The sequence below is a fragment of the Nicotiana sylvestris genome, chromosome 10, assembly GCF_000393655.2.
Source record: "Nicotiana sylvestris chromosome 10, ASM39365v2, whole genome shotgun sequence".
Classification (NCBI taxonomy): domain Eukaryota; kingdom Viridiplantae; phylum Streptophyta; class Magnoliopsida; order Solanales; family Solanaceae; genus Nicotiana; species Nicotiana sylvestris.
Window position 1 is genome coordinate 33891804 of NC_091066.1, and position 13175 is coordinate 33904978.

Here is a 13175-nt window from a genome sequence, read left to right on the forward strand (position 1 = left end):
TCTATCTGTCGGAACCAACCAAATATCATGACGAGCTAACTCGGAGAACCTCATCTCATATTGAGACACAATCATCTCTCCCTGACGCAACCACTCAAACTCCCTACGCAACTCCTCTCTGGGAGACTGCGGCACATACTTCTCCAGAAAGAGAACGGAGAACTGTTGCCAGGTAAGAGGTGCTGCACCAACAGGCCTACGCCTCTCAAAAGTCTCCCACCAAGTGAAGGCAACTCCAGAAAACTGATACATAGTGAAAGCGACCCCGCTGGTCTCCAGAATACCCGTTGTACGAAGCATCCTCTGATACTTATCCAAGAAACCTTGGGCATCCTCGCCCTCTGCACTACTGAAAGTCGGAGGCTGAAGTCTACCAAACCTCTCCAACCTACGCTACTCGTCCTCTAGCATGGCAGGAACTACATAGTCCTAAGCAGCTGCAACCGGCTGGGCTGGATGTGCCCCCGGCGTCTGAAGTCCCTGCACGACCTTCTCAGGTGTGCAAGCGGCGTGAGTCTAATTGCCTCCCCCGGCCTAAGAAGTAGCTGCGACTGTAGTGGCTGAAACCGCCTGAGCTAGGCCAGTACAAACTGATAGAATCTGAGCTAAGGCCTCCTAAAGACCCGAAATCACAATGGGCACAACTGGTGCCTAAGCTGGTGCTGATGGAGCGTCTGCAACTAGGACCTGATCCTGAACCGGGGCGGTTGGTGGATCTGCAGGTGCTGCCCTAGCTGCTGTGCGGGCCACACCTCTGCCCCTACTACGACCACGACCGCATCATCGGCCTCTAGTGGCCACAGCTGGTGGTACTGGTGGTCGTCCATCCTTACCAGTAGCGCGTGTCCTCACCATCTACGAGAGAATAGAATAACAGAAGTTTAGTACTCGGATCAACAAATTCGCACGACATGAATTTCAAGAATATGAAGTTTTTCCTAAAGGTTCTGCAGCCTCTCGAGGATAAATACAGACGTCTCTGTACCGATCCGCAAGACTCTACTAAACCTGCTCATGACTCGTGAGACCTATGTAACCTAGGCTCTAATACCAACTTGTCACGACCCTAAACCCGGACCCGATCGTGATGGCGCCTCTCGTGAAGACAAGGCCAGTCAACACTTCCTATTTCAATTTTTAAGTAGTTAAATAATAAGATTCGAGTCTAAAGCATAAATAACCCAAGGTTTAAGTAGTCAACAGTACAATTATGCGGAAGAACAACCCAACACAGCCTGATATCGGGGTGTCACTAGTCATGGGCATCTACAAGTTCTAATACAAGTTTGACAAGTCTATAAACTATTACAGACTGTCTGATAAAGAGATAGAAATGATAAGGGGGAGAAATACGGGACTGTGGACGCCAAACAGCTACCTCGTGGACTCCAAAATCTGCCGGGAGCTCTCAACTCGCACTGGCAGGATCCGCAACGCCTGAATCTGCACATGGGGTGCAGGGAGTAAAGTGATTACTCCAACTCAGTGAGTAATAATCATAAATAAAGACTGAAAGTAGGAAATCACGTAAGGTGCATTACATGTTATAATGATGCAGTAAAACCATTAAAACGGTGAATCAGTAAAGGTACGAATAATCATATAAGTCCAATTTAAACTTCAGGAAATACCTTTTCAACAATTAAACAGATAAATGACAAACAAATAAGACAGATAAGCACATAAAGGTTTTTTCCCCTCTGGCACAACGTCAACAATACCATCCCCTCGGGTTATCTCTCACATCACAATGGGTACCCGCGTTCACTGGGAGTGTGCAGGCTCCTGGAGGGGACCCTTACGGCCCAAACGCAATATCAAGCCATCTCGTGGCATCATCACTAGGCTCTCGGCCTCATATCAACAAGCCACCTCGTGGCGTACATATCTCAGGCCCTCGGCCTCATAATCAATATCAAATATTTCCTCACAACATAGGCCCTCGGCCTTCCTCAGTCAAAATCCTCACAAGCCACTCGGGCAATAGTAAAACACGATTCTCAACCTAAAATATCATTTAAAAGATCATTTAAGTGTCAAAACAGAGTAAACATGGCTGAGTACGAAAACAGTGAAATATAACATGACTGAATTCAAGTATAAAGTCAAAACAGTGAGGAAATATTAATAAAAGTCCCTGAAGGGTTCAAATAGTTGGCACGAAGCCCAAAGATGACATTCATCCCAAATAATGATGATAACAAATAGATTTCAGTCAAACACGCGATAAGATAGTCATTCGGGACGGACTAAGTCACAATCCCCAACGGTGCACGACCCCACGCTCATCATCAAGCGTGTGTGTCACCTCAATATAGCACAATGATGTGTAAATTCGGGGTTTCATACCCTCAGAACATCATTTACAATCATTACTCACCTCAATTCGGTCAAATCTCTAGCTCGTGATGCCTTTGCCCCTCGAATCGGCCTCCACTCGCGTCGAATCTATCCAAAATTAGAATCACGGCATCAAAATATGCTAAGGGAACGAAGCCCAAGTGAAAATAATCAATTTACAACATAAATCCCCAAATTACCAAAACCTGACCCTGTCAAGCCCCAACCTCGGGAGGAGCGACCGGCGCTCAATCGAGTGATCCCAACTGAGCAAGCCTTGTTAACACTTTCTACTCAACTTAATATGATTAGGGGAAACATGTTTTCGCTTATTTAGACAATAGGAGAGGTTGAACATTCAATATTGATAGTTCATTCTATATCACAACCTTAAACCGTAGTTAAGTTCCAAGATTCCATACAGTTACAATTTAGAGAAACAAGAGTTTAAGATTACAACTTGGTTCATAGACCCATCCAACACCCGTACATAATCCACACAAACGTCTATGGAGCCTCTAAGGATACAAAAGACAAGTATGACAACGTCGGCAATAAGGCCCCGGCTATACCTCAAAAGTGAAAATCTACAACAAAAGATGTGCAACATAACCCCTTGAAGAAAAAAAGGGGCTCACCAAGACTATGAGAGGAGGATACTCCGCTACGCGCGATCGCCATTGTCCGCTATGGAGCCACCTACATTCATTTAAAAATGTAGCGCCCCCGGCAAAATAGGCGTTAGTACCATGGAATAGTATTAGTATGTATAACTAAACACCGTCTTATTAGAAAGAACTATTATATAAGAACAAGGAAATCACAAGAGACAATCAAAGCTTTAACCGAACACTACATAATCAAATAAAGAATCATATAACTTTCACATGATTTCCATAACTTTAGTTTGGGACATTTCATATGTTCATCATTGTTCACAATACCACCACTGTCTTGAGCGGAGTCCGATCACGACCCGATCAGCTAGGTTGCCTCATTTGAGACATATACCTCAATCACCATCTCATTTTCCTTTTCCGGAATTCAATATCAGCACATTACCACCATGTGTGCAGCATGGTGTCCGATCACGGCCCGATCGGCTAGGCCGCCTTACCTAGGCGTTGTTCCTTTCTCATTAATCATCTCATTTGAATCTTTATTTCACATATATCATGTCAATTCATTGGCACTTAGGGCCGAAATTTTCACATCATGTCCACTTTCAATACCAATACTGCAATTTAGGATAACAGGCACAAACAAGAGCAAATCAAGTGTAAACATAGACAAGATTTCACATAGCTGGCATGACAATCTCAGTTTAAATCCTGAAATTGAGGTCTAGGCATTCCAACACATGGTTTATATTCTTCACACATCTTTAAATTAGCAAGAATAATATATTAAACATATTGAGGCACCCCTATCACGTATATACAGTTGCAAAACCAATTCATGTGAAATAACAATCAATTCATCAATCCAATTTCAGTCTTACCACATTTGCATATACACCAACGGAGCTCAATTTCTAATAAGAGGGGGTTTTAGCCATACATACCTCAATAGAGCTTTTTTAAAATTTTTACAAAATTCCGGGACTCTTAGCAACTTCAATCTATTTTATAAAAATTACCAATCGAACCAAGAATTAGAGACATGATTAAGCTTCTAACTCATTTAAGTAAATTAACAAGCACTAAGTGTGCACTGTGATTTTAGGACCCCCTTTTGTGAGAGATTTCTACCATTGTACACCCTAATTGCTATCTTTTTAGTTCACAACCTCCCCATACCCTATTATCTTTTATGCATGCAAGAAAATCTATTCTTATACCCATGAGCCCCTAAGCTAATTACTCATTCTAATGTGAATTTCGAAACCAGAGATTAGGGCTCAAGTTCTTACCTCTTGGGGTGAAAGTCTAGCAAATTTTGCTTGAAAGTCTTCAAAGATTTGGCAAGGTTTGTGAGTTAGTTCCTCCCTCTAGAGCTCCCTCTCTCACTCTATTTGCAGTAAAAATAACATAAAAGAGGTCTAATTGGTGTTTTTAATGGAATGGGGTCGGGTTTTAAAAGTTAGAAAATAGCGACACAATCTGCGATCGCATAATGGACATGCGGCCCGCAAAATGGACCGCAAAAATGGTCCCAAAACCTGAACAAACTGTCTGGGTATGCGACAAAAATGTGGTCTGCATATCTGTTCTGTGGTCGTATAATGCACCGCAGAACTGCTTCTCACAAAAATTCCAAAGGGATTATGCGATGACTATGCGGCCTGCATATTGATTATGCGATCGCATAATTTGCCGCATAGTTGACCTCAAATTAACCATCAAACTGTCTGACTCTGCGGCGATTATGTGGTCCGCATTGCTATTATGCGATCGCATAATGGCCCGCAGAAACGCACTTTTCTAGAAATCATTATTCCTTAACTTTTAATGCGTAGATCAATCCAAAATGAATTTCTAACACATGATCCTAACTTGGCACTACGAGATTTCGGATTTTTGAATAGAAATTTTCACGGGGCCTTACAGACCCCCGGGCCTATGTCTCGAAATTCGATAATTTTTACATCAATAGATTCCTTATCTCCCCACGAGTTCATACATATCTAAAGTTCTGAAATCCGACCTCAAATGGTCCTTCAAATCCTCAATCAAAGGTCTAAGTTTCCAAGCCCTAGTTTTCCCAAACTTTGATCCTTAAATTCCATAAATTACAAGCCTAATCCGTGAAATAATACCATAGAACGAGTTTTAAATCCAAAATCCTTACCTCAATGAAGTTCCCTTGAAATTCCTCTTCAAAATCGTCCAGAAAGCTCCAAAGCCGAATTAAAAATGGTGAAATAGCTCAAAAATCGCGAAGGACACAATTTATACCTTCTGGCCCAGGCATTTTCGCATCTGCGCCAATTACCGCTTTTGCGGTACCACATTTGCGGTCAACCAACTGCTTCTGCAGTTTTGACTTAAGTTCCCATGCTTCCGCATTTGCGGCATCGCAGGTGCGGTCCTCCTAACCGCTTCTGCGGTTTCTGCCTCCCTAGCTTATTTCCGCTTCTGCGGCTCCCATCCTCGCATTTGCGGCATCGCACCTGCGGTCTCCAATCCGCAGGTGCGGAAATACCAGAAGCAGAAAAATATGCAACTTCATAAAATCTCAAACTCCCCCGTCGACCATCCGAAATCATCCCGAGGCCCCCGGGACCTCAACCAAAAGCACAAACATATACCATAACCTTATTCAAACTTGTATCAATCTTCAAAACACCTCAAACAATGTCAAATCAACCAAAACACATCGGATTCAAGCCTAAGTTTCCAAAAATCTTCTGAATTCCGCTTTTGATCAAAAACCCAACCAAACTACGTCCGAATGACCTAAAAGTTTGCACACACATCCCAAATGACAAAACGGGACTATTGCAACTCTCGGAATTCCATTCCGACCCCCTATATCAAAATCTCGCCTACCAACCGGAAATCGCCAAAATAACAACTTCGCCAATTCAAGACTAAATCTACTCCGACCCTCCAAAACTCATTCCGATCACGCTCCTAAGTCCCAAATCACCTCCCGAAGCTATCCGAACCATCAGAACTCACATCCGAGCCTTAGTCAACATCTGGTTGACCTTTCCAAACTTAAGCTTCCTCAAAAGAGACTAAGTGTCTCAAACCTTACCAAATCCTTTCCGAGCCCGAGCCAACCAACCCAATCACATATAGAACCGATAGACAATGCAATAAGAAGCAAAAATGGGGAAAACAGAGCGGTAACTCAGGAGACGACTAGCCGGGTCATCAGAGTGACAGTGACTCCAAGGCTATATTGTGAGTGCCAAGCATAGTCAACCAAATGCAAATGTTGTGAGAAGGAGCAAACGTGTGAAATTCCCTTGTAGGAAGATGTCGATTTTGTAGTCGATTTTGTAGAAGATACAGAGGCCAGTAAAAGTACTGATATTCACAAAACAAAGGCCTACACGGAGAGAACTCGAAAGAAGATAGAGATGGGAAGAGATGGAGCAAAGTAAATTGGATGAAATTTCATGAAAAACAACGAGAAATATCTGTAGGTGTTATCTCATAGCCGGCTTACTGACCAACCTTATGTTGAAATTTGGTGAGTAAGCGGGCTATGAGATAACAATGCACCTACAGATATTTCTCCTTGTTTTCTATGGAATTTTATCCGACTTCACTCTGCTCCATCATCTCTTCCCCTGTTTATCTTTGTAGTATTTTCTCCATTACCTATCGAGTTCTCTCCCTAGGTTCTTGTTTTGTGAATAACAGTATTTTTAGTAACCTGTGTATCTTCTCCCAGTTCTCGATTTCTCTTCGGATTCTTTTTTGGGTCGATAACAATACTTATGGTGATATTTCTTCTGTTATTGTGCTTCCTTTTCTTCTTATTTGCTTTGCTTCTTCTTTACACAGTGGTATTTGATTAAAATTGGTATGTGTTTATTTTAGATAAGAAATGTGATTGACTTTGTCCTCTTTGTTGTTTGATTTAGAATTGAAATTAGGGATTTCTGTTTTCAGAGAAAGAACATGCTTAATGGCACACTTTCCCTCGGTTTCATTTTATGTGTTTTAGCAACAACAACAACAACAACAACGACCCAGTATAATCCCACAGGTGGGGTCTGGGGAGGGTAATATGTACGCAGACCTTACCCCTACCCCGAAGGGTGAGAGGCTGTTTCCAGGAGACCCTCGGCTCAAAAAAGCAGCAGGAGTCGATATATTAGTACCATAAAAATGCATAATAAAATAACAGCAATATAAGAGATATGAAATACAGAATACGAAATAGATGGCTGGTATAGTAAAACTAGCAGGTAAAGCCCTGCATCAATAGACGACCAATGACATTCTTAGTCTAACTCCTAACTGGCTAGTCTCACTCTATTGTGCTGTAGAAATATTCACAACTTTCCCCTAACCTACAACCTTAATGCTCGACCTCCATAATTCCCTGTCAAGGGCCATGTCCTCAGTAATCCTAAGTCGCGCCATGTCCTGTCTGATCACCTCTCCCCAATACTTCTTAGGTCGCCCTCTACCTCTCCGCGTGCCCACTACAGCCAGTCGCTCACACCTCCTCACCGGTGCATCAGTGCTCCTCCTCTGAATGTGCCCGAACCATCTGAGTCTTACTTCCCGCATCTTGTCCTCCATGGGGGCCACACCCACCTTCTCTCGAATATCTTCATTCCTAATCTTATCCATCCTTGTATGCCCGCACATCCACCTCAACATCCTCATCTCTGCTACTTTCATCTTCTGGATGTGTGAGTTCTTTACCGGCCAACATTCAGTTCCATATAACATGGCAGGCCTAACCACTGCTCTATAAAACTTACCTTTTAGTAACGGTGGCACTTTCTTGTCACACAAGACTCCCGACGCTAACCTCCACTTCATCCACCCCACCCCTATACGGTGTGTGACATCCTCGTCAATCTCCCCGATCCCCTGAATAACCGATCCAAGGTACTTGAAACTACCCCTCTTGGGAATGACTTGAGAGTCAAGCCTCACTTCAACTCCCGCTTCCGTCGGCTCAACTCCAAATTTGCACTCGAGGTATTCCGTCTTCGTCCTGCTCAACTTGAAACCTTTAGACTCAAGAGCATGTCTCCAAATCTCTAGCCTCTCGTTGACGCCGCCTCGTGTCTCGTCAATTAGAATAATGTCATCAGCAAATAGCATGCACCATGGCACCTCCCCTTGAATATGATGAGTCAGTGCATCCATCACCAGGGCAAATAGGAATGGGCTGAGCGCAGACCCTTGGTGCAACCCCGTAATAACTGGAAAGTGTTCAGAGTCGCCTCCTACTGTCCTAACCCGAGTCTTAGCTCCAGCATACATGTCTTTAATCACCCTAATATAGTCAACCGGGACCCCTTTATCCTCTAAGCAGCTCCATAAGACCTCCCTAGGAACCCTATCGTACGCTTTCTCCAGATCAATAAACACCATGTGGAGATCTTTCTTCCCATCCCTGTACTGTTCCACCATCCTCCTAATAAGGTGGATAGCTTCTGTGGTAGATCGCCCCGGCATGAACCCGAACTGGTTGTCTGAAATAGACATCGTCCTTCGCACTCTCATCTCTACCACTCTCTCCTAAACTTTCATGGTATGACTTAGTAATTTGATGCCCCTATAGTTGTTACAGCTCTGGACATCACCTTTGTTCTTATACAATGGGACCATTGTACTCCACCTCCACTCTTCAGGCATCCTATTAGTCTTGAATATAACACTAAACAATGCAGTAAGTCATTCCAAGCCTGCTCTACCCACACACCTCCACAGTTCAACCGGAATTTCGTCTGGCCCGGTAGCTCTGCCCCTTCTCATCTTACGCATTGCCTCCATGACTTCATCGATCTCAATGTCCCTACAATTACTTAATTCATGGTGACTGTCGGCATTCCTCAATTCCCCAAGTATAATATCTTGATCCCCTTCTTCACTTAGAAGTTTATGAAAGTAGGTCTGCCACCTCCTCTTAATCTGGTCATCTCCCATCAAAACTTTGTCGTCATCATCTTTTATGCACCTCACTTGGTCCAGATCCCGAGTTGTCCTCTCTCTCGCCTTAGCGAGTCGGAATAACTTCTTCTCCCCACCTTTGTTCCTTAGTTCCTCATACAGACGAGCAAAAGCTGTCGTCTTAGCCTCCGTCACTGCCATCTTCGCCTCCTTCCTAGCTACCTTATACCTTTGACTGTTCTCTCTCTTCTCCTCCTCGTCAGTGCTCCCTACTAACCGCAGGTAAGCCACCTTCTTTGCTTCCACTTTACCTTGGACAACTGCATTCCACCACCAATCTCCTTTGTGGCCACCATTGTGGCCCGTAGATATCCCTAACACCTCTCTCGCCGCCTTTCTTATACAGTCCGCCGTCGTCGACCACATTGTGTTTGCGTCCCCACTACTTCTCCAAGCTCCCATTGCCGATAACCTTCCTTCCAACTCCTTAGCTTTATCCTTAGTTAAGGCGCCCCACCTAATTCTGGGGCGTCCTTGTACTGACATCTTCTTCCTCCTTATCCTAATACAAATGTCCATCACCAAAAGCTCCCATTGTCGTCAAGCTTTATGTGTTTTAGCGTGAAGTTAAAAAAATGTAAAGAAAAAAGTGTACAAACCAAAAACGTCTTTAAATTATGATCTTAATCATATCATGTCATTCCGATAAGAGAATATCATTATAGATAAAATGTCAATTTTGGAGAGGATCCAAATGGAGAGGAATATGTGTTTCTTGTTAAGAATTGGTAACTGGTAATAGTATGTGTTTATTTCCTCAGAATGATCGATAAGACTCTTTCATCACAATATGCCATTATTTATCTCCAAAAGATAAACCATTTAAGTTGTAGGGAAAACGACTTTCTTTTCTTATTATTCCCCTCTTGTAAAAACAAACATACTACAGGGAAAAGGAATTTGAAATGATCATCTACACTATTTCATGATTCTGCCTGCCATTTCTTCAATGTTTTGCTCTACTTAAGTATCAATGATTCCATTAAATACCTAAGAGTAACCTATATGAGCAAACAGAGTAGTACATTCCATACCATATTCAAATGGAGAGAATACCCCAAAGTGCACAGTAATACAAGGTGGTACGCAAAAACTGGATAAAGAAAACTGAATTGCCTCCCCACATGTACCCGTTGTGACACCTACGAAAGAATTAGACTTCATTGAGACTATAAATATAGTTGAATAAGTTCATCACTTACTACAGATGGTGTTAGAACGCCAAAATCTGTGAATAGTAGTGTAAGATACTGAGGTGGTGTATAATCACGAGCAGAAGTTTCAACCTCCACCTTGGATGGAATTGGCACCCCAAAATCAATTGGACGTAAAGCTGGAACCATATCTTTTTGGTCCAGTGGATAGAGACGAGCAAACTGCAAGAAATTAGAACTTTTTTTTAGCACACTTCTGGTTCCATCAGTCAAAATACCCCTCAAGACACGTGGATTGAAATCTTTAATATAACAGATAACATGCTTTCAACCTACCTTATAGCTTTCAGCGGCCACATAGACTGGTTTGTTCATGCTCTTAGCTACCAAAGCAATTTGGTAGGTTCCCATCATGTTGATAACACCTCCACTTTCAACCACTCCATCTGCCCCAACAAAAACCATGTCCACTTCATCCATGCTATATGCCACAGCAGAATCTATTAAGAGCTTCACAGGAACATCAAGCTTGGCTAGCTCGTTGGACAATCGTAACCCAGTCCTGTCTGGCCTCCCCTCTGCATTTCAGATAATGGAATCCAAATTATCATGCGATAACATTAAACAATAACTCATCTTCTCAAATAGGTCTAGATGAAAGCAGATGCAGTTTCACCTTTCACCATTATCAAAACAAGAAGGGCTATAATCAACGACAACTCGAAACTTTTTCACCAATTAGTACTACTTGAATTGAGAGGAACCGGGAGAAAGAGAAACAACAGTCTTTCTGACAGGGGAATAAAGAAAAGTTTGAACCCTAACATTCCATGCGAATCTTCAAAAAAAAAAAGCAAATAAAAAAATGAGCAAAAGCAAAGAAAGTTCCTTCTCCCTCATTTATTTGTCGCTAACTGTCCATAAACATAATTATCTATCATCTGGTTAACTGATAAGCAAAAGTTTTCTTATAAAGGCAGTATATTGATGAAAGAGAAACTTTTCATTCCCTTCTGGCTTGTCCATCCAAGATGAAAATAAATACTGAGAAGAGAGAAAACAATCGCCACTTCACCATAGATAGCACATAAAACTATCTAACTCCAGCAATAATTCATATGTACTAGCAATTTAACACTTCTGTACAAACCAGTGCAAAGAACTCGAAAAAGCTTCCTATTCTGAGCTGCAGTTTTCAGAATCTCTAACACCACTCTGGAGAAGCCATGTACTAAAATGGTGCAACCATTAAAAAATAAAATCTTGGCTGAGCATCGCAATTATCTTCCGAGCCTGCATTTCAAAGTTTTTTTCTTTAGAAGTTATGTTAATTTGATTAAAATGCTTATTCCTCTAAGTAATTTCCTGGTTTACCTTATAAGATATTCCCCCAAACTTCTCTGCACGTTCAAGAAGGCGAGACTTAGCTGAATTAAAGTCCTCATATTCCAATGCTGAAGTTCTTGTTAAATAGCGCATGAACAAATCACAACCAGCTGAAAAAGAGATGGAGGTTTTGTCCCATGACTGCAATAGAAACATAAAAAAGAACATAAATTTCTCAACTCTCTGATTATGCTTGCAAGCAAATTTGGCTCGACTACTATTAGGTAGATGTATACTGCCAAACCAATCTAGTTTTACACATCAAAATTCAAGGGTCTGACAAGAGTAGGCACTTAAAAAGTTGAAGAATAAAGCTCTAATGACATTAGGAACGTCACCCTCCATCAAGGGTAAAATTGGATATTTACTACTGCACCATATCTGCATCTTCGCTGTTGTGATAATCTATTGAAATCAAGTTTCATAAACCACCATTAGTTCTCCCCTTGAACCCAAAACACAGACCTCTCTCGTGATTGGTCCGATAGTGACAATCATCTCTAACCAATCAAATCTAAATATAATCCTCTCTGATTGCAGGACTAAATCTGATGATAAGGCTCACTGTAGGCTTTAATTCTTTCAGCACAACAGTAGTGACCCTTCAAATATTGTTATAAGGATTAACAAACAAAAGGGAGTTTGTGACAACTTATTTCATTTTTTAAAAAGGAGGGATGCAACACGAGGACTTCCAAGAGGTCACCCATCCTAGCAGTAGTCTCCCCCAAGCACGCTGGCATCGCATCCTGTCAAAAACTTATTTCCTTGACATCCACATTCAACTTTATCTTAGCTTAGCGACTCAAAACATCTGAATTTCCACAGACCGAAGAAAGCACATTAGACCAAGCATCGTGGAGCTAAACTCTTTTAATGCAATGTACAGTTTTTACCATTAAAAAACTACTCAAAATTCCAAGCTTATTGAATTAGGAACCTATTGACTAAGATAGAAAAAAAAAAGGAAAATGCTTTAATTATTTTAGCACAATAGAATGACCAATTAAATACATTTATAAGGATTAAAAACAAAAACTATTTTTCAAAAAATGGAACGTTGAGAGAATCAGAAGCCTTTTTAAGCTCAATCTCAAGCTCCATCATTGTAGTAGCTTCACTGGACCGAATAACCGAAGCCAAAGCTCTAATAGCAGCCACTGCCTCACCCAAATCAGGCTGTTTTCGCCAATTATTGAACTCATCAATCACAATAAATCCCTTACCCGAATTTCCACACTTCGAAGAACAGTTCACTGATACAGTCTCTTCCGATTGATCGCCGACGGCAGCCTGAGCCTGAGATAGCCAATCACTAGTTACAACCCCAATGTGAGCCGCTCTCGTTTGATAGTACGCCGAAATGTTAGGGTTAGTTTGTTGTAGGGTATCGGCCATGGAAAATGAAGCGGCCGCGGCTGAGGGCGGAGAAAGATGGCGGCTCTCTGGCATTGGGACGACGTCGTTTTGGTGTTTGTCGAGAATGAAAGAAGCTGACCTGTGCCACCTTTTATATTTTATTTTATTTTTGGGAATGGAAATAAAAATGGATAAGATGAGGCGAATATGGGTTTTAGTTAGTGGAATAGTAACGCCGGCGCCGCAATAAGAAGTGCGGGAAACACGAGCTTTGACCCAACGGCCTAACTGACACTACGATAATGACATTTGTAGTTGAGTATTATTTAAGTTGAGAATGACA

The 13175-nt window shown here is 42.0% G+C and overlaps 1 pseudogene; it reads right to left on the reverse strand.

Annotated features, from left to right (window-relative positions):
- Window positions 1–1203: 1203 nt before the first annotated feature.
- LOC104225961 (uncharacterized) lies at window positions 1204–12925 on the reverse strand (annotated as a pseudogene).
- Window positions 12926–13175: the final 250 nt, after the last annotated feature.